The 22,600-nt window shown below is 43.4% G+C and overlaps 1 protein-coding gene across 3 annotated transcripts in view; it reads left to right on the top strand.

Annotated features, from left to right (window-relative positions):
• LUZP1 (leucine zipper protein 1) overlaps window positions 1–22,600 on the top strand; it is a 100,808-nt gene that overhangs the window by 3,248 nt on the left and 74,960 nt on the right. The window contains exon 1 of one of the 3 annotated variants that reach the window (XM_047792391.1): window positions 4,040–4,297. The exons of 1 other annotated variant lie outside the window; for it this stretch is intronic. The gene's annotated coding sequence lies outside the window, so the exon portion shown is untranslated. Of the gene's footprint in view, window positions 1–4,039; window positions 4,298–22,600 lie in introns of those variants that run through there. One more of the 3 variants, XM_047792393.1, reaches the window with a different exon arrangement.

Here is a 22,600-nt window from a genome sequence, read left to right as displayed (position 1 = left end):
AAAACGTGGTAGGAGAAATTGAAGATAATCTTCTCTCTTCCTACTCTCACTTTCTGTGATTCCTGTGAGACGTAAGCACTGGCCTCAACCACATTGTTCTAATTTATTGTTTGCAAACTAACCAAAGTGAACCAACCCCAGCTTGGTTAGCTTTCTTTTTCTTTTTTCTTTATCTTTTTTTTTTTCATTTTTCTTGTCTGTCTGTCTGTCTGTTTGTCTTTCTTTCTGTTTTTCTTTCTTTCACTTTTTAGGGTTGCACCCATGGCACATGGAAGTTCCCAGGAGGCTAGGGGTCATATCAGAGCTACAGCTGCCAGCCTACACCACAGCCACAGCAACTCAGGATCCAAGCTATGTCTGCGACCTACACCACAGCTCGCTGCAATGTTGGATCCTTAACCCACTGACCAGGGCCAGGGATCGAACCTGCATCCTCATCGATACTAGTCGGATTCATTTCTGCTGCGCTGCAATGAGAACTCCTCTATCTTTCTTTATATATATATATCTTTACTGCCTCTTTTCTGATGACCAGGTAATATGTCTTGCAAAAAAATTAAATTGCAGAAAGCTATGATGAGAAATGAATGTGTGGGCAGGTTTAGGTACTGTAGATGCTAAACAAGATGCTGACAGATTGTTATTCCTTGGGAGGTGGGGATGGGGCACAGGATATGGAGAAAAAAAATCTCCTGCTTGAAAGTCTCTCCTACTGGCCTAGCCTGGTTCCTGGGAGCTCTGTTAGGAGTAGTCTTGCCTCTGGCTATAGCATTGAAAGCTAAAGTGCTGCTGAGGGCTGGGGAGTTGGGAGAAGGTGAGAATTGTCTAGGTAGGGGCTTTTCCTGGAACACCATGGAGAATGAGGTGAATCTGTGGAATTTTCTGTGGCTGTTTGGACAGTTGGTTTAGATGCCCCTTGCTGATACACCTTGTAGCTATGTCTTCATCCTCTTTCCTCCCTCTTAGCATTCAGTAGAGTCTTTTTTTCTGGCCGCACCTGTGGTATGCTGAAGTTCCCTCGCCAGGGAATGAACCCAAGCCCCAGCAGTTACAACACCAAATCCTTTTTTTTTTTTTTTTCTTTTTAGGGCCACACCTACGGCATATAGCATATGGAAGTTCTCAGGCTAGGGGTCGAATCAGAACTGCAGGTGCCAGCCTACACCGTAGCTCATGGCAACATCAGATTCTTAACCTACTGAGTGAGGCCAGGGATCGAACCCATATCCTCATGGATACTGGTGGGGTTCTTAACCCACTGAGCCACAATGGGAACTCCAAGACTGAATCCTTAACCACTAGGCCATCAGGGAACTCCAGTACAGTCTTTTTTGAAAATTCCAGCTATAATGCATACACAAGCACACATACAAAGAAAAGCAAAGAAAAAAAAGGAAAAAAAGATGAAGTCCTCTTATTTTCTATATTCTCCATTTTTTAATGCATATAATTCTGTAATTTACTCTTACTCTTTTTTTTTAATTTAACACTATCCACCTTTTCTTGCTTATTCATGAAAAAATCTACTCCCTTTTGTCAAATGAGCGTCTCATGGTCAGGACGATTACCTCCAGTCCAGAGGCTGGCATGTGAGAGGCTTACTGGGAGGGCATGTTGGGACAGTAACAGCAGCCACCGTATTCTGGCAGGAACTAGGTGCCAGGCTCTGAACAAAGCTCTTTCACATGTTATTTCATTTGATCCTCACAGCCACTCTATGAAATAGGTACAATTATTACTCCCGTTTTTCAGATGAGAAACTGAGGTGCAGAGACTTGAAAGCCCAAAGTCACACACCTCATAGTGGTGGAACTGAGATTTAAATCCTGATCTGTCCTGGGCCAAAGCTTCTGCTCTGAATGAATGAATACGTGGCTGATGGGGTCATGTGTCCTAGAGAGAAAATTCTGTCTTCAAAACCTCCCCTGATGGAGTTCCCATTGTGGCTCAGTGGTTAATGAATCCCACTAGGAACCATAAGGTTGCAGGTTACATCCCTGGCCTTGCTCAGTGGGTTAAGGATCTGGTGTTGCCGTGAGCTGTGGTGTAGGTCGCAGACGTGGCTCAGATCCTGCGTTGCCGTGGCTCTGGTATAGGCCAGTGGCTACAGTTCCTATTAGACCCTTAGCCTGGGAACCTCCATATGCTGTGGGAGCGGTCCAAGAAATGGCAAAAAACAAAAAACAAAAAACAAAAAAAAACCTCCCCTGAATATCCTGTGTTCTTTCTTCCAAGGTCTGCTGTGATTGGAATCAGCATCAGCACATCACATAGGAGGGACTTAGTAAAGGTCCTTTCTTTGCCTGCAGCAATTCTGTGGCCATGCCTTCCTTTCATGGGAAGTGGCATTTTTGAATCTCTTATTCTAAAAATAAGCTGTAATTTGTTAGGGGCCTCTGAAGACCAGCCCAGGCATTTCAGAACAGCCATTTGCCTGTCTGCCTTGCAGGAAATTAATCAGAACCCCAAAGTCCTTTCCCTCTTCCCACAGGCCAGCACTCTGGGAACGCCCAGTGCCTTGCTGCAGCTCTGCTGGAAGACTGCAGAGGTGCCAGGGCAGTTTAACACAGATCCATCTCTCTAAGGAAAGTGAGAGGAGAGAGGGAGGAGGGAGAACCAGGTCAGTTCTCTTGCAAACCTGGAAGGGTGCTGAGTGACAGAGACATCCTGGGATATCAGATGTGATTCTGCAGAATCTATCTGGGGTCTAGAAACTGGAGTTTGTGTTCCAATGGCAATGGTCTGCAGGGCCCCTTTCAGTGAGCCTGTTCCTCTCTCAGCATCTCAAAATCTTCCACTATGAAATAATTGGGTGGATTATCACTAGGGGTGCTATCTGGTGTTAGGAGCTAGCAATAATATTGATGATGATGATGATGATAATAATGACAATAAGAATGGCAGCTACATCACTTGTGGAACACTGTGCCTGGTGCTTTCCAAAAAAGTGTCTTGTATAATTTTAAAACAAACACTACAAGGACTATATTGCTATCCCCATTTTACAGATGAGGAGAGAGCTCTCTCTCAAAGAGAGCTATTATGGATCCGACCATGGGTATATAATCCCAGGGTTTTCTGGCATTGGAACCTGAGTTCCATAAACATGTGTGGGTTCTGACTTCAAGGAAGTGAGGAAGTGCTAAGAAACAAAGGGGAGGTCAGTCTGACACAAGTTAAAATGTGTTCATGCCCACATGAGAGTTAACACAATGCCATGGGTATTCAGAGCAGGGAGAGGAGGCTTCTGGCTGGGGGAAACTAGGAGGAGTTGTAAACTGAGATGAGACAGCAAAGGAAGAGCACGAGCAATGGGCAGATGTGGGAAAGCAGTGGGTGTGCTAGGGAGAGTTTGGATAAACTGTGTGTGTGTGTGTGTGTGTGTGTGTGTAAAGGTAGGAAGAGATCAGACCAGGCCAGGCACTTGGCTTTTATTCCATAGGCAATAAGGAGCTTACACAAGAGATGTCTCAAGAGACCAGCTATGCTGCTGCAGTCAGAGAGGAAGCAGCCCTCAGTGCATCTGTGTCCCGGCTTGTGAATGCAGCTCTGTGCCAGTATGTGGGAGGGCATCTGTGAGGAGAGTTTCTCTAGCTGTGTCCTGTACTGTGCTGGGTGTGGGTCTTGAGCTCCCTTCAAAGGCCCCCCTCCCCACTTCTCTGGGCCCTAGGTACCTTGCACATAGAAGGTCCACAGGAAAATGTCGTAGAGTTATTGGAGGGCCCTTTGAAATCATCACCTCTTCCCATTTTAAAGAAGGTGAAATTGGGGTACATAGATGGCAAAAGACTTGTCTAGGGTCACACAAGGAATTAATAGCAGAGCTGGGAACTGGAACCCATGCTTCCTGAGTTCAAGCTGAGTTCCTTTCCCACATTTTGCTGAGTAATAGAAATAGTATTTGTTGAGAGATTACTCCATACCAGGCCCTGGGCTAAATACCTTTACATGGATTATCTCATTTAATCCCACAATCCCGTGAGAGTGCCCGTTTTGAAAGCAGGGCATCTTGTCTTCCATTTCGATTTTCCACCGCTCCTAACACAGGCCCTGGGCATCTAGCTAGGCAGGCGATAAAAACCCTGGAAAAGTCTAAGTCCGGGGAAGGGGAAAAAAGATAGATGGGGCGGGACCGTGGACCAGCCCCACCCCTCATAAAGGCCCCGCCCCAGGGCCTGACGTCACAAGATGGCCCCGCCCCTCATTGTCAGTCCCTGGGAGCCGCAGGAGGCGCCGGACGCCGGGAGCCGAGCGTCGGAGCCCGTGGCTGGCGGGCGTACGGGCCGAAGCCGCCGAGGTGAGGAGGACGCGGGAAGCCGCGGGAACGTGGCGCGGGAAGCCTGGCGGGCGGGCGGGCAGGTGGGGGAAGAGAAGAGGATGCCTGGAGGGGGCGGCCTGCCCCCCCGAGGGGCCGGGGCACCCAGGGGTGACCGGGCAGAACCGGCGGGCGCACCCCGGCGAGGCTTGGCGGGGGTGTGTGGAGTTGAGGTGGGGGTAGAGTTTGAGCAGAATTTTGGAGAAAGAGCTCGGAAGCCGAGGTCTTTGGAGCGAGACCTTCAGAATTCTTTGGGAGTTAGAAATTTTTCCTTTGGAGGGGGAGGGAAGGTTCTGAGAGACTTCTTGGTGGGAGAGAGAATCTGAGGAGAAATGTTTGGGGCCGAGAGCTGAGGGGACGTCTTGGGGGGAGCGGAGGAGAGTTTTAGGGTCGAGTTTGGGAGTCGGGGGGTGAGAAGGCGCGCGGGGCGTGGGGCCCGGTGGGGGCGGGGAGCGGCGCGGCCGGGCGGGGGGCCGGCACCACCGGGGAGGGGGCTGCGCGGGGCCCGCGGGCACCCGGGGAGGAAGGAAGTGATCTTACAGGAAGAGCCCGGGAGCTCCCGAGGAGGAGGAGGAGAAGGAGGAGGAGTAGGGAGATTTGGGAGCCCTCCGGCCGGGCTGCGGAGCCCAGCGGCCGGGAGGCGGGGGGCGAGCTGGGCGACCAGGGGTTCCCGCCGCTACGGCGGCCGCCGCCGCAGCTGTCGCCCAGCAGTGCCGGCCCCGCGTCCGGGCCGATGCTGGTCTCACAGCCAGACCGCTGGGCCGAGAAGGAATTCGAGGCATTCGCTTTGTTTAAGTTGCCAGTAGACAGTTCTTAGGACTAATTAATGGTGGAATCTGCTGGAGGACGCGGGCGAGCCGGAACGGGGCCGCCCCCCGCCCGCTGCCGCGGTGAACTTTCCGCAGCGCGCGTTGCCCGCCTCCCGGCGCACCCCCACCCCTGCCCGGGCGGGGAAGGAGCCATGGCTTCCCCAAGCGCAGGAATGAAGTGCGGTTTCTGGGGCGGGTGGCCTCCGGCTGCGGAGGCTGCCTGCGGGGAACCCGGCGTCCGGGAGCGGCCCGGCTGGGGGTTCGGAGCCCGGTGTAGAGCTCCCTGGGGTGCCTGCGGTTTCTGTTAATAACCTTGGAGGAGGCTCTGCGAGCCGAGAAAGACCATCTTGCTTTGGAGCATCTGTTTCTTCACCGCGTCAGCCCCTTTCCTAATACTGCAGATCTTGTTGTGGCTTGTTTCGGAAATGCCGAGACCAGTGCTCACACTTGAGGGTGGGAGAGGGGAAGAGAAGGCGCAGCGCCCCCCCCCCCCCCATCACTGCAGTGTGATCTCTAGAAAGTCAGAGATACTGCAGATTCTCCGTCGCACGTTCACTGACTTGAATGACCTTGGGAAAGGAATTGTGCTTCTGAGCACCTAGTGCTTTATCTGTTGATTAAAGAGAAAATACTCTGGACCGCCCTGCCTTTTGGGGATTTTTTGAGAGGTGGGTTTAGGGCATTTTACAAACTGCTGCAGTTCTGGCCTAAGGAGTTGGACTGGTGTCAGAGCCGGGGGAATTCAGATCACCTATTAAGATTTTACTACCTAACATTAGGGAGGGAGGAATTTTAGGGGGATGTTTCCCTTCGGAGAATCTGTACATTAGATTCCAGATGGTTTTCTGTTACTTTGTATGCAACTTTGGTGGCATCATGTGGTTAAATTGAATAACCCCCATAGAAAAAAATTCTTCTCTTGTTAGAAATAATTATTTTGCTTAGAATTTCCCTTGGGGCAGATGAAGGTTTTGCTCAATTTACTCAGAAGAATTTTCCAGGTTTCTAAAATTAAATCACTTCTAAACATAGTAACTGAAGTTTGAAACTGGGATGGGGAGTTGCTCTAGAGTATGAACATGGCAGCAAGTACAGCTTCATTGGTGTCCTGTGATTACTAATAGAGATTGTGAATTAGCCTTGATTAATAGATATTTTATTACTCTTAAATAACTTAAAAAAGAAACTAATATTGTTGTCTTGCCTGTTCCGTGCCCAGTAATGGTACTAGACGGTATCGATCTCTGTGTCTTCACAGCAATGCTGTAAGGTGGTCGTTGGCATCCATGTTTCACAGATGAGCAAATGGAGGCAGGGTGACTTTCCTAAGTTTATGCAAACAACTAGTAATAAATGGAGCTGGAATTCAAACCCACAGTCTGTTTCTAAGGTCCATGACTGTCTCTACTATGCATATTGAGTTGGGAGCAAGGAGGCCTAGTTTCCAGGCCTTTGACTCAGTCTCTGGGTCACTGTGGCTCCTAAATGAGTCAATTGAGTCTCTTCCCTAATAGTATTGCCTTTTCTTCCAGCAATGTTGTCAGTAAGCTTTTGAGATATTCTAATTTTTTTTGGTAGACAAACATATAAGGTTGTGGTAGTGCTATGTTGCAGTAGATGCTTTTTTTTTTCTTCTTATGATGGAAGCATTGATATTAAAGAACATAGATTTCATTTATGTAGTGAAAGGTGATGCATATCTAATGATCCTTCTGCTGTAGAAGCCATCATTAAGATGACAGTCATGATTAGAAATGAAACCATTTTTCATGTAATAGGCTTTTGGGGACAGTGTTAGCTTATGAGTAGAGCACATTACACACGGGTAGGACCCAGATAGTCAAGCTGAAAGATTTGGTATAAACTTTGATGCACATAAGAGATACTCAGTAAATATTTGAAGGATGAATGAGTGTACACATTCTTTTTTTTGGGGGAGGGTCCCACACCTGTGGCATATGGAGGTTCCCAGGCTAGGGGTTGAATCAGAGCTGTAGCCACTGGTCTGTGCCGCAGCCATGCCAGATCTGAGCCGAGTCTGCAACCTACACCATAGCTCATGGCAATGCTGGATCCTTAACCCACTGAGGGAGGTCAGGAATCGAACCTGGGTCCTCATGGATGGCTAGCTAGATTTGTTTCCACTAAGCCACATTGGGAGTTCCATGCATTCTTTTTAAAAAAAAATCACCTTTATTGAGGTATAATTTACATACAATAAGATTCATCAGTTTGAAGTGTATAATTTGATGAGCTTTGACAAATACATAACAGTTGTGTAATCACCACGACCACCTTTATTGTTTAAACTGTGCTATCTCTTAGGTATTGGTTAACAGAGTGGTCCTTGGGAATGTTGGGAAGTTTCTATGTTCAGAAGCAATACTGGTGAGATGAGAGTGAATACTGGAGCATCACTGTTTCTACTTTGTAGGAAATAGGGAAACTATTGGCATTTAATGGTGAGATGCATGAGAAGAGTAGGAGAGGGAGAGAGAGAGATGGGAGTACTTGTCAGATCAGCAGAAAGATAAATTCAAGAGGAACCAATATTTTATTACTTTTAGGTCAGGGGGTACACAGCAGGGAAAGTAAAAATTACTCGAAGATTGGAGTTCCCTTGGTGGCCTAGAGGTTAAGGATTTGGTGTTGTCACTGCTGTGGCTTGTGTTCATTCCCTGGTGTGGGAACTTTCTCATACTGCGGGCACTGCCAAAAAAAAATTTACTCTTAAGATTTATTAACGAGTCAAATTTTTGTTTTTGTTTCTTTTTTGAAAAGGTAGCTTTTGAAATATAAAACTTAACCTCTTTGGCTATGCTTTACACATGTGGTTGTTCAAATAATTCTTAAGGGTGGGGATGCTATAAAATGATTAAAGGCCTTGCCCTTTCACCTATGACAGAATATCCTTAATGTTAATCTCTAACTTGTTTTAGCTAATATTCCACAAAGGGAATACAGTAGGTAGAAATTGTGTCTTGTTGGGAAAACATTATTTTCTCCTTCTCATAACTTCTCAAGTCACTGAACCTGTCCCAGTCTATTTTAGCTCAAATCTCTGTCTTAGAAAATGCTTGCAACCTCTGCAACTAAACTGATGGAGGAAGCCTCATTTTAATCTTGTTCCTTCTCATTTTTCTTTATCCATTCTATTTCTGTATGTTGACTCTTATAACCTTCTTCTCCCACCTGTGAATCTTGAGGATAGAGACCCATCAACCCTCCATGTATCACTAGGAAATGTTAATTAAGGTACCAGTCTAGGAGTTCCCTTTGTGTCTCAGTGGTTAACGAACCCGACTAGGAACCATGTGATTGCGGGTTCGATCCTGGCCTTGCTCAGTGGGTTAAGGATCTGGCATTGCTGTGAGCTGTGGTGTAGGTCACAGACGTGACTCGCATCTGGTGTTGCTGTGGCTCTGGTGTAGACCATAGACCAGCAGCTACAGCTCCGATTTGACCCCTAGCCTGGAAACCTCCATATGCCGCAGGTGCAGCCCTAGAAAAGACAATAAGACCAAAAAAAAAAAAAAAAAGATACAAGTCTACCAACTCAACATTTTGGGTGGTGATAGAAAATGCTATCAGGTAGTCATTTTCCTCTTTAAATGAGGGAGCCAAGCTCAGAGCATTTATTGTCAGAGCTATCGAGGGGCACACCATTGATTTCAGCTCGGATATAATTTTTTTGTTGTTTTCTGTTTTAAAAAGGGCTGAACCGTGGCATGTGGAGGTTCCCAGGCTAAGGGTCAAATCAGAGCTACAGCTGTCAGCCTGCACCACAGCCACAGCAACTAGGGATCCGAGCTGCATCTGTGACCTATACCATAGGTCATGGCAACGCTTGATCCTTATCCCACTGAGCAAGGCCAGGAATTGAACCTGCATCCTCATGGTTCCTAGTTGGGTTCGTTAACCACTGAGCCATGAAGAGAACTCTGGATATAATTGATATTCAAATTTAGGATCTTCTATTTCATTACACTCTTGTTGGGCAGCAAGGGAAGAGTTTGAAAATACCATGTTAAAATATAAGCTAAAAGATAACAAACGTTGTTAACCTTTTTAGGCATTGGTGTTTCATCTACTCATTTTTTAATTTCTAGAGATACTTCCTTACTTTCTAAGGAATTTATAACTCATGCTTTATTGCATAACTCCCTTTCCAGACTCAGCATTTACTTGTTTATTTTTGGCCTCATCTGTAGCATGAGGAAGTTTGAGGGGCCAGGAATCAAACTTGTGCCACAGCAGCAGCCTGAGCCACTGCAGTGATAACACCAAATCCTTAATCGGCTGAGACACAGGGGATCTCCAGCTGGCTGTGTTTTTCTTGGGCCGCTCCCGCGGCATATGGAGGTTCCCAGGCTAGGGGTCGAATCGGAGCTGTAGCCACCGGCCTACACCAGAGCCATAGCAATGCGGAATCCTAGCTGTGTCTACAACCTACACCACAGCTCACGGCAACGCCGGATCATTCTGAGCAAGGGCAGGGACCGAACCTGCAACCTCATGGTTCCTAGTCTGGATTCGTTAACCACTGCGCCACAACGGGAACTCCCAGCTGGCTGTTTTTAAAGGCAACTTCTTTTCTACCCCAGGGCCTTTGTACCTGTGACTATTTCTTCCTTGTACACTCTTATCCCCTGCTCTTGGCCTGGCTGCCTCCTTCAGGCTTCACCTTATGATTCATAGATACTTTCCCTCATCATCTCTCTGCTACTCCTTTCCCGTTATTCCCTGTTACTGGCATCTGTTGCCTCCCTTCTTAGGACCTATTACAATTATAATGATATATCTGTTTGCCTGATTATTGTTTGTCTTCCCCATAGACTTCACAGGAGCAGGGAACTCATCTGCTTTGTTCATGAGTGTATACCTAGTACCTAACACAGTGACTGACACGCAGTAGGTATGTAATAAATATTTAAAGACCGCATTCCCAATTCAGCACCTTTATTTCCTTTATCTTTTGTCCTTTTCTTCTCTTATGCTTTTTAATTATTTTATTTTTTCCTTCCCTCAAGGCTCAGTTCAATTCCCCCTCTTTGAAGTCTCTCCTAACTTAGCAATAACGAGTCTCTTTAAAATTTTGTGACCTTTTGAGTTCACGTCGTGGTGCAGCAGAAACAAATCCGACTAGGAACCATGAGGTTGTGTGTTCGATCCCTGGCCTCGCTCAGTGGGTTAAGGATCCGGCGTTGCCATGAACTGTGGTGTAGGTCACAGACAAGGCTCGGATCCTGTGTTGCTGTGGCTGTGGTGTAGGCCGGCAGCAACAGCAACAGCTTCAATTAGACCCCTAGCCTTGGAACTTCCCTACGCCGAGGGTACGGCCCTAAAAAGACAAAAAAAAAAAAAAAAAAGTTTTGTGACATTTATTACCTCTCATGTTCTTGGTAAGTCACACTAGCATGTATCTTATCTACTTAGTTGGATCGGAAGCTTCTTCCTTTCTCAAAAATCTTGTGACTTGTAATGCCAGTATTCCTTGTGTCCTTGGTTAACTTGGTTATCTTGTATCTTAATTACCTAATTTGATCAGAAGCTTCTTGATCAGAAGCTAAGTTTGTCTTAGCTGGCACTCCCCTCAGACAGGAACTCCAAATATTTTCTTTTGAAATGTGAGGAGGTAAATGATGAAGAATTCATTACAAAAAGTAATTTTCAGAATAGATTACACAAAGTTAGTATGTATTCAGCCCAATCTCCTACACTTTATATACTCTATACTCTGTAGAATTGTTCATAATGTTGGCTTCTAGACATTATGAGATCTTAAGAGTACATTTCTGAATTACTAGATTTTACTCAAGTCAAGCTTTATTAATGTGGTTTATTGTATTCTGATTCTTTGATAGTTGATTACTCATTTGTGTTTTGTTTTCGTTCTTTGACCATTTTGGTTAAATAGCACTTCATCTTATATGGTTATTTAAAGTTCTACAATTCCAGTTCAGTAGCCTCAGAAAAGCTTCAATTTCCCCATCTTTAAAATGGTGAGGGTGGTTGTGGGAATTCAGTAATTTAACATACAGAAGCACTTAGATCATAATGTTAGCGCATAGTAAATATTAGTCATTATTTTGGTTTTACTCTTGTATTTTTGTTTATCCAAAGAATAGAAGAAGAGTTCCTTCTCTTTATTATTTTCAAAATTAGTATGATTTAGTCTAAAAGTCAGATAACACTCTTTATAGATTGGCAAACTAGAGGAGACAAAAGAAATTTTAAAAGCTGAATTTTAACTTTAATTTCTGATAAAGCAAAGGAACTTTCTCGGCGACTAGTTTGACTTCTTTTGTATCTATAGTAAATAAATATATACTTGAATGGCTCATCCTTAGCACAAACACTGGTTATATGGTTTTAATTGGTATATGAGGGAGAGAGAATTTCTGGATGTTCTACCTAGCCTTTCATCACTTAAAGAGAAACCCTGCAATTGGGAATTGGGACTACTGATGTTATAACAACATATGAGAATATTTTAAAACCATAATAATTTTTGAAGATTATTTAAAAACATTGGTTGCAGAGATTGGGATAGTGATATTAATATTTGTTAGCCATTTACTTTTGCTTATTCCAGGTAAAATCTCAAGTGATTATTATAACATTAATTATAGTAGCTGTTTATGAGGTACTATCCCAAGCATTTTATTCACTTAATCATTTATTCAGCAAATATTTATTGAATGCCTTCTATGTGTCAGGCACATAATGTCATTTAATCCTCACCACACCCAAGAAATATGTATATTGTTTATTATTTTAGCCCCATTTCCTAGATGAGGAAATGGAGCACAGAGCATTGAATCTTGTCTAGTGTCACAAAGCTGTTGAGGGTCAGATTTAGGATTAAAAAAAAAAAATTTCCAGTTGCTGAAATCTTGGCATGAATTACTTTAGTGTCAGTTTTTTTTTTTTTAATTTATTTAATTAATTTATTTATTTTTTAATTTTTTTGTCTTTTGTTGTTGTTGTTGTTGCTATTTCTTGGGCTGCTCCTGCGGCATATGGAGGTTCCCAGGCTAAGGGTCGAATTGGAGCTGTAGCCACCGGCCTACGCCAGAGCCACAGCAACGAGGGATCCGAGCTGCTTCTGCAACCACAGCTCATGGCAACGCCAGATCGTTAACCCACTGAGCAAGGGCAGGGACCGAACCCGCAATCTCATGGTTTCTAGTCGGATTCGTTAACCACTGCACCACAACGGGAACTCCCAGTGTCAGATTTTTATCTTTAGGGGAACGACATTAATCAAATGTTGAAGTTTTTGATAAATAGGTTATAATCAAGGTGATTAGAGCAGGATGTTTTATTTATTTATTTTTTGTCTTTTTGTCTTTGCTAGGGCTGCTCCCGCAGCATGTGGAGGTTCCCAGGCCTAGGTGTCGAATCGGAGCTGTAGCTGCTGGCCTACGCCAGAGCCACAGCAACGCGGGATCTGAGCTGCGTCTGCGACCTACACCACAGCTCACGGCAACACCCGATCCTTAACCCACTGAGCAAGGCCAGGGATCGAACTTGCAACCTCATGGTTCCTAGTTGGATTTGTTAACCACTGCACCACTACAAGAACTCCAGAGCAGGATGTTTTAGAATGGATAAACTAAGCTGGAGTAATTTCCTTTCTTACCCCAACTCCATCTCTTTAAAAAAGACCAAAATATAATAAAATAGGTAGTCAACAAGGGCCTACTATATTGCCCAAGGAACTCTACTCAGTATTCTGTACTAATCTATATAGGAAAAGAATCTGAGAAAGAATGGAAATATGTATATTTGAACTTGTCTATACAGCATATTGTATGTTCCTAATCATGATACATGTTCATATAAAGGGAGTTGAGTTATATTTAACTCTTGGAGAGAAGTCTGGTGAATGAAGTGAGTAATAACATTGTTTTTGATCCTAAATGAGGTATAATTCTAAAAGGTGAATCCAGACTGAGGTTTTATGTTTTGCATGTGATGCTGGTCTTTGAGAATCTTACAAATGGAGTTTCTTTCTTCCTTTTCCTTCCTTCCTTCTTACAATTTTTATGGTTGAACCTGTGGCATATGGAAGTTCCCAGGCTAGGGGTCGGATCCGAGCTGCAGCCCCTGGCCTATTCCACTGCCACAGCATCACTAGATCTGAGTCACGTCTGCAATCTATGCTTCAGCTCACAGCAATGCCAGATCCTTAACCCACTGAGTGAGGCCAGGGAGAGAACCCACATCCTCATGGATACTAGTTAGGTTCATAACTTGTAACCTGCTGAGCCACAATAGGAACTCCACAAATGGAGTTTCAAAGGTTTTGAGCCTTCCCCTAATTGTTTGTTTTTGTTTTTCTTTTTCTTTTTTGGCTGTCCTGTGGCATATGGAGTTCCCAGGCCAGGGATTGGATCCAAGCCACAATTGTGACCTACCTATGCCACAGCCACCATAACCCTAGATCCTTTAACCCATTGTGCCAGGCTGTAGATTGAACCTGCATTCTGCTGGTGCTGTAGAGACATTGGGGATCCCACTGCACCGCAATGGGAACTCCAACAGCACTCATTTTAAACCCTTAAGTAAGAGTAATTGCGTGAATATAACTTGTTTACCTTTTGTTATAGTCAAATTGAAATTCTCTCTGATGAAAGCATTATGTTATATTAGTATCAACATGGTTTTATTTATAGCTTTTTAAAACTTAGTCCTTTTTGTCTAAAAAGGAAAGTTTTTTTTTTTTGGTTTGTTTTGCTTTTTGAGGCCACACCCTCAGCACATGGAGGTTCCCAGGCTAGGGGTTGAATTGGAGCTACAGCTGCTGGCCTACACCACAACCATAGCAGTGCCAGATCCGAGCCATGTCTGTGACCTACACCACAGCTCATGGCAGTGCCAGGTCCTTAACCCACTGAGCGAGGCCAGGGATTGAACCCGAAACCTCATGGTTCCTACTAGGATTTGTTTCCACGGCGTCACAACTGGAACTCCTAAAAAAGAAAGTTTTTAAAAAGGAGGGAAAAGAGGAATTCCATAGCAGCTCAGCGGTAATGAACCTGACCAGTATCCATGAGGATGCAGGTTTGATCCTTGGCCTTTCTCAGTGGGTTAAGGATCCGTCGTTGCAGTGAGCTGTGGTGTAAGTTGCAGATGTGGCTCAGATCCTGAGTTGCTGTGGCTCTGTTATAGGCTGGGGGCTATAGCTCTGACTGGACCCCTAGCCTGGGAACCTCTATATGTGGGTTAGGCCCTAAAAAGACCAAAAAAAAAAAAAAAAAGAATATGCAACTCATTTAAGCCGTATATTTGAAAATTTTTCTAAGAATTCTTTCTTATTGAGGACTAATAATAAAAACTAATGTTTATTGACTATGTGCCAGCCACTGTACTTAAGTGCTTTTTATGTTTTTATTTAATCTCCCTCTTAACAACCTTATTGGGGTAGATAACTGTTAATTATCCCTGTTTAATAGATGAAAAAAATCCTTAAGATGTGAGGTCAGTTTGCCCGAAGTCAACACGGCTGGTGAATAGCAAGCTAGGATTTGCCTCTGAGCTTGCTTTTCTATGTTACATTTTACATTGCTCAAACCAGGACACAAGATGATTTTATGAACTGTGTGAATTTAAGATCATTATTCCTTGAGTATATGAGGTCAACATTGGCTTATATTCCTTAGAATAGGAAGAATACCATTTTTAGGTCTTTTAAACTTAAAGATACAGTAAGTGTCTTTAAAATGGTAGACTGTTACAGAATATATAGATACTGGTTCAATATCAAAAATGTTACAAATGTAGTTAGGGTATTTGTATAACAAAGTAATGATCCCTCGGTAGGTTTATATTGGGAATTCCAGGTTTTTTTTGTTTTTGTTTTTTTTAATAGGAACTTGAGGACTGACAATTTTGTTAGACATTTGTTTTAAGACTAGATCCCAAGACAATTTGAAAGAGACCTCAGGATCTTAAAGTAGTGTGATGGAAAAAGAGATGGATAAGGCAGTTAATGGAGTAGGGAGACATAATAAGAGTAATTGAGGGGTAAAATTTCAGATTATAAAGAGAGGCATCCAGGATTTCCATTGTGCTTCAGCAGGTTAAGAACCCAACTAGTATCCATGAGGATATGGCCTCATTCAGTAGGTTAAAGGATCTGGCTTTGCAGCAAGCTGCAGTGTAGTTCACAGATGCGGCTTGGATCCGGAGTTGCTCTGGCTGTGGCCAGCAGCTGCAGCTTTGAGTCCACCCCCAGCCCAGAAACTTCTATATGGCTTGGGTGTGGCCCTTAAAAACAAACGTTTCCAGAAGGAGTGGGATTCCAGCAGAAATATTGGGAGGTACAGTCCACAAGAGTGCAGAGAATCTTTAGGGAAGCAGAGTGAAAAGGAGACAAAGAACACAGGCTTCAGTTATATTTATGGTCAGTTTCATATTAAATTTAAAAGCCAGGAGGAGTTTCTGCTCTGATGCAGTGGGTTAAGAATCTGACTGCCGTGGTTCAGGATGCTGCCAGGGAGTGGGTTTGATCCCCAGCCTGGTGTTGTGGGTTAAAGGATCTGGTGTGGCTGCAGCTGTTGTGGAGGTCTCAACTGTGGCTTGAATTCAGTCCCTGGACTTGGAACTTCCATATGCCATGGATGTAGCCTTTAAAAAAACAAACAGGACCTGATCAAACTGACAAGCTATTGCACAGCAAAGGAAACCATAAAAAAACCAAAAAGACAACTTACAGAATGGGAGAAAATAATTTCAAATGATACAGATGACAAGAGCCTAACCTCTAAAATATGCAAACTACTTATACAACTCAATAGCAAAAAAACCAACAATCCAATCGAAAAATGGGCAAAAGACCTGAACAGACATTTTTCTGAAGAAGACATACAAATGGTCAACAAGCACATGAAAAAAATGCTCAACATCACTAATTATTAGAGAAATGCAAATCAGAACTACTCTGAGGTACCACCTCACACCTGTCAGAGTGGCAGTCATTAACAACTCAACAAATGCTGGAGAGGATGTGGAGAAAAAGGAACCCTCCTACACTGTTGGTGGGAATATAAATTGGTACAACTACTATGGAAAACAGTATGGGGGTACCTCAGAAAACTAAATGTAGAACTACCATATGAGGATTTCCCGTCGTGGCGCAGTGGTTAACGAACCCGACTAGGAACCATGAGGTTGTGGGTTCGATCCCTGGCCTTGCTCAGTGGGTTAAGGATCCGGCGTTGCCGTGAGCTGTGGTGTAGGTCACAGATGCGGCTCGGATCCCGCGTTGCTGTGGCTCTGGTGTAGGCCGGTGGCTACAGCTCCGATTTGACCCCTAGCCTGGGAACCTCCATATGCCGGGGGAGCGGCCCAAGAAATGGCAAAAAGACAAAAAAAAAAAAAAAGAACTACCATATGAGCCAGTGATCCCACTCTTTGGTGTATATCCAGACAAAACTTTCCTTGAAAAAGATACATGTACCCGTGTATGTTTACTGCAGCATTATTCACAATAGCCAAGACATGAAAACAATCTAAATGTCCACCGACAGATGAATGGATTAAGAAGATGTAGTATATATACACAATGGAATACTACTCAGCCACAAAAAAGAATAATTTAATGCCACTTGCAGCAACATGGATGGAACTAGGGACTCTCATACTAAGCGAAGTAAGTCACAAAGAGAAAGCCAAATACCATATGATACCACTTATATCTGGAATCTAATATATGGTACAAATCTACCTTTCCACAGAAAAGAAACTCATGGACTTGCAGAACAGACTTGTGGTTGCCACGGGGGAGGGGAGGGAAGAGGGATTGGGATGGACTGGGAGTCTGGGGTTAATGGATGCAAACTGTTGCATTTGGAGTGAATACGCAATAAGATCCTGCTGTATATAGCAACTATAATGGAAAAAAAATCATTAAAAAATAAAGAAGTTGGAAAGAAAAACTTTTATTAAAAAAAAACACACCAGGAGTTCCCGTCATGGCGCAGTGGTTAACGAATCTGACTAGGAACCATGAGGTTGCAGGTTCGGTCCCTGCCCTTGCTCAGTGGGTTAATGATCCGGCGTTGCTGTGAGCTGTGGTGTAGGTTGCAGATGCGGCTCGGATCCTGCGTTGCTGTGGCTCTGGCGTAGACCGGTGGCTACAGCTCCGATTCGACCCCTAGCCTGGGAACCTCCATATGCCGTGGGAGCCGCCCAAGAAATAGCAAAAACAAAAAACAAAAAAAAAAAAACACACCAAACAGACCTAGAAATTATGCTAAGTGAAGTTTGTCAGACAGACACCAGCGTCATATGCTCTCACTTAATAGGTGGAATCTAAAAAAAGGACACAATGAACTTCTTTGCAGAACAGATACTGACTCACAGGCTTTGAAAAACTTAAAAGTTTCCAAAGGAGACAGGTTGGGGGGTGGGGGAATGGGCTGGAGGGTTTGGGATGGAAATGATATAAAATTGGATTGTGATGATTGTTGTACAACTATAAATGTAATGAAGTTCATTGAGTTAAAAAAATAAAACAAACCAGTTAAATGTGAAAAACAAAAAGCAAGCCAGTAATTTTGTTAATTCTTTTTTGTTTATAGTACTTGTTTTATATTTAACATAGGCCTAATTAATGTGAAGAAAACAAAAGGACGAAAGAAATACAGTACATGGTCCTCATTCTTAAGGAATTAAAAATTCTCATTGGGGAGACAGTGCCTAGTTTTTGTTTGTTTGTTTTTGTTTTTCCTTTTTAGGGCTGCACCTGCAGCATATGGAAGTTCCCAGCTAGGAGCTGAATTGGAGCTGCAGCTCCCAGCCTATGCCGGATAGGCGGGATACCTAACCCACAGAGCAAGGCCAGGGATCAGACCCGAATTCTCACAGATACTAGTTGGGTACACAACGGGACCTCCGAGTATCTAGTTTTTAAAACAGTTCCAAAACAGTCTTGGACCTTATATAAATGCCAAAATAGGGGATGCAGACTTGTGGTTCCAGAGCTTGGGTTTCTTAAAATCAGTCATATTTCAAAAGAGGTTTTTTTTTTTTCAATAAGGACATGAAAGTGAAAAACAATATTTTCATCTAATACCACCATTTTGTAAAAGGTGGAACCTTTTAAAACCGTAATGAAAGGACATCATCTGAGATGATAGGAGGGTTTTTTTTTGGTCTTTTTTTTTTTTTTTGCTATTTCTTGGGCTGCTCCCGCGGCATATGGAGGTTCCCAGGCTAGGGGTCTAATCGGAGCTGTAGCCACTGTCCTACGCCAGAGCCACAGCAACGCAGGATCCGAGCCGCGTCTGCAACCTACACCACAGCTCACGGCAACGCCGGATCCTTAACCCACTGAGCAAGGCCAGGGATCGAACCCGCAACCTCATGGTTCCTAGTCGGATTTGTTAACTACTGCGCCACAACGGGAACTCTGGAGGTTTTTTTTTTTATATTGAATAATTTAGCCTTACTTTAGTATTTTTTTGGTGAAAATACCATTGAGTTTATGGTACAATGGTGACTGCTTTAGTAGGAGGTCAGTTATGCAACTAACTTATGTCAAAATGACAATCAGAGTTTACTAAGATTAGTCTGGGCTGAAGTAGTCTGTGAGGGCTTCACAGAGGCAGAGTTTTACAGTGATGGATGGATGGGATTTGAATAGGCAGAAAGGGAGGAGGATAGTTTTCCAGTCTAGGACAAAGCAAGAGTAGTGATCCCGAGATTGGAACAAACTTGTATTATTGATTGGACTCTAGAATATTTGTCTGATCCTATAATAGAACTTAGATTATGGACTTGGAGGAGATAAGATTAGTGAAGTAATGCTCAGTCAGATTATGAACAGTTTTGAAAGTTATGCTAAGGAATTTGGACTTGATCTTGCCAATGTTTGGGAATCATTGAGGGTTTCTAAGTAGGGCCGTGACTTGATAAAGTTGGAATTAATAGACTGATGAATCAGGAAGTGCTATGTAGATTATTAGAAAGGAAGCCAGTTAAGAATTTTTGTGGACATTTATGTGTGAACATTATTGAGACTTGAATTTAAGGGATAGAAAAAAAAAGGATACGTTGGAGAAAAGTTTTGAAGAAGGATTGGGTAGGATTTGATGATGATGTAGAGAAAGAAAGTAATGATAACGTTAAGATTATAGGATTGGTAAAGCTGAGGAGTGGTTGTGATAGTAGGTAACTCAAGTTGGGAAAAGGTGGGGAGACAGCCTTTTGCCTCAAATTCTCTAACTACTTTACATCAATGTGTTTTTATAACTCCATCTATTTGAAGTGTGTTGAAAGTCTCTTAATATTGCCCTGGGATTGAATTGGGAGTTAAAAGATTTCTTTTATTTTGGAAATAATACTCATTTGGGGAAAATATGTTTCAAGTCACTAAACGTTATATAAGTTCTTAGTTACGGAAATTGTACCTCAATAAACAACAATCATCATTAGTTAGATTATCAGCTGCACCAGAATTTTTGGAATGCATTAGTTACTTTAGGTGTTATTTCTTTTAACATGACCACACCTGTGGCACATGGAAGTTCCTGGGCTAGGGGTCAGAACTGGAGCTGCAGTGGAGACCTACACCACAGTCACAGCAACACCAGATCTGAGCCACATCTGCAATTTAAGCCACAGCTTGTGGCAGTGCTGGATCCCCAACCTGTTGTGCTAGGCCAGGAAATGAAGCTGCATCCTCAAGGAGACTATGTTGGGTCTTTAGCCCACTGAGCCACAATGGGAACTCCCTTAAATTTATTTATATTTTATTTTTATTTTGGCCGCACCTGGGTCATGTGGAAGTTCCTGGGCCAGGGATCAAACCCACAAACTAGTAGCACCCTGTGCCACCGGTGTGGTAATGCTGCATCCTTAAATCGCTGTGCCACGAGGGAACTTCAGATGTCTGTTAACTCTTTAATCTCTCTAGCTACTTTCTTAAGTAGGTACAATTATTCCTACTTTATAGGTGAGGAAACTGAAGCTCATAGGGCCTTACGAAGTATCCCAGGGGCACTGGTGGAGGTAGGATGCTAGATCCCCATGACACAAAACCTGTGTTCTTCATACTAGTTTATTTTTGGATTAGACCTCATATAAGAATAGGAATAAAATATGGATTATTTGAGATAAAGGGAGTAATTCAGATCAGTGAAATGCTACCCCAACTTTTTTTTCTTTTTCGCTTTTCTTTGGTCGCCCCTCGACATAAGGAATTTCTGGGCCAAGAATCAGATTTGGTCCTTAACCTACTGTGCTGTGCCAGGGATCGAACCTGTATCCCAGTGCTCCCAAGACACTACCCATCCCACTGAGCCACAGTGGACACTCCCAGTGCTACCTAAATATTAACTGCTGCTATCTTTCCTTTTCCATCCTGTCTTTATGAGTGATGGTGGGGCGGGGTTGACTTAAAAGCCCAAATAGGATCTGTAGCCCTAGTTCTAGTCAGTTACATCCATTTGTCTTTTGGATAATGTCCCTCATATCCTTTTGCAGAGCTCTCAACAAATCCTTATTAAAAACAAACATTCTGGGAGTTCCTGATGTGGCACAGCAGAAACGAATCTGACTAGGAACCATGAGGTTGTGGGTTTGATCCCTGGCCTGGCTCATTGGATTAAGGATTTGGCGTTGCCGTGAGCTGTGGTGTAGGTTGCAGACATGGTTTCGATCCTGCGTTGCCGTGGTGTAGGCTGGCAACTGCAGCTCCGATTAGACCCCTAGCCTGGGAACCTCCATATGCTGAGGGTTCGGCCCTAAAAAGCAAAAAAAAAAAAAAAAAAACCCAACAAATATTCTATTCAGAAAACAACACCCCCCCCCCCAAACTTTTGACACAGTTCAGCAAATTGCTAATCTTGGCAAATGAAATTAAAGGAAGTTTCAGGGTCTGTCTTCTGGGAAAGTGGGACTGAAGATCATTCTACTTGAAAATGTCATTAATAATGGAGGCTCACTGTCAGTGATACTTGCATTTTTTTTGTTCCTTTTTTCATTCTTTCATCATCTGCAGCCATGAAGTTCTTTTTTTTTTTTTTTTCCTTTTTCTTTTTAGGGCCACACCCGCATGTGGAAGTTCCCAAGCTAAGGGTTGAATTGGAGCTACAGGTGCCGGCCTGCACCACAGCCACAGCAATGCAGTATCCAAGCCACATCTGAGACCTACACCACAGCTCACGGCAATGCTGGTCCTTAACCCATTGAGTGAGGCCAGGGATTGAACCCGCAACCTCATGGTCAACAATCAGATTTGTTTCTGCTGCGCTGCAACGGGAACTCTAGCCATAAAGTTCTTTAGCTTACCCTTCTTGATGTTTGCTGTTGATTATTACTTCAAAGTTCTATTTTTACTATTTCCTCAATATTATAAATCTAAGCCCCATCCCTTTCCACCTCACTCCTGATGTTTATTTATTAGCTACTTCTACTGGGTCTGGTAGAACCTGTGCACAAATGTGAGTCAAGTCCTAGGTGCTTAAGTCTTTTCTCTCAATATCTCCATTTTTTTTTCTTTTTCTTTTTTTTTTTTTTCGGCTGTCATGGCATATGGAGGTCCCCTGGCTAAGTCACATTGGAGCTACAGCTGTTATAGCTCTCTGGAATGCCGGATCCTTAACCCACAGATCGAGGCCAGGGATCAAACCCACATCCTCATGGATCCTAGTTGGGTTTGTTAACTGCTGAGCCACAAAGGGAATGCCCATAAAGCTTTTTCTTATATACTAACTTGCTCATTCTTGAACACTTCCTGTCTTGCTTCTGTCCCAAACACTTTAAAGGCCCTCTCAGAAGATCTAATATCCATGTCTTCAGACACCTTCCTCCCTCCCTTCCTTTCTCTCCTTTCTTTCTTAATTTCATTGGAGTATAGTTGACTTAGAACATTGTGGTAGTTTCAACTGTACAGCATAGTAAATCAGTCATACATATACATATTCTTTTCCCATATATGTTATCACTTGGCATTTTCATAGTCAATCTTTTGATCCTTAATCTCCCTGCAATGTTTAAGATATTGATAATCTTCCTCCTTGAACCTTTGGTCTTTGATTAGGAATTAAAAATATCTGTGTTTGGCCTCATCTCTCTAGCCTGGTAAGGCCATTTTGTCTGAAATTTGGCTGATTGTTGGACTCTGGTGTTCATCTTGTGGCCTGTACTGACTAGCAGAGAAGGGGTGGAGCAGATTGGCACTGTGCATCTTATAGTACCCTGTGGACTTTTAAGTAAATAATTGATTTGACTTGCCAGTCTTCCTGTTCTTTCTCTTTCTCTCTCCCTTATCCTGCTATGGCTTGTGTGTAAAATAGATTCTAGTCTTGACTCTGTAATACCTAAAAATAGCCATGTCTTTTTTAGAGCAGACTTTTGCAAAGAGTGATATGCACTGAGTTCTTTGATAAACTCTTGTGAGATTTGAAAGGCTTCAAATTTTGCAGGAAGTTTAGTGAATAAATCCAGTTAGTGGCCTTAATGA

This window comes from Phacochoerus africanus, chromosome 8 (assembly GCF_016906955.1).
Source record: "Phacochoerus africanus isolate WHEZ1 chromosome 8, ROS_Pafr_v1, whole genome shotgun sequence".
NCBI classification, from domain to species: domain Eukaryota; kingdom Metazoa; phylum Chordata; class Mammalia; order Artiodactyla; family Suidae; genus Phacochoerus; species Phacochoerus africanus.
This window is presented reverse-complemented; position numbering and strand designations above follow the sequence as displayed.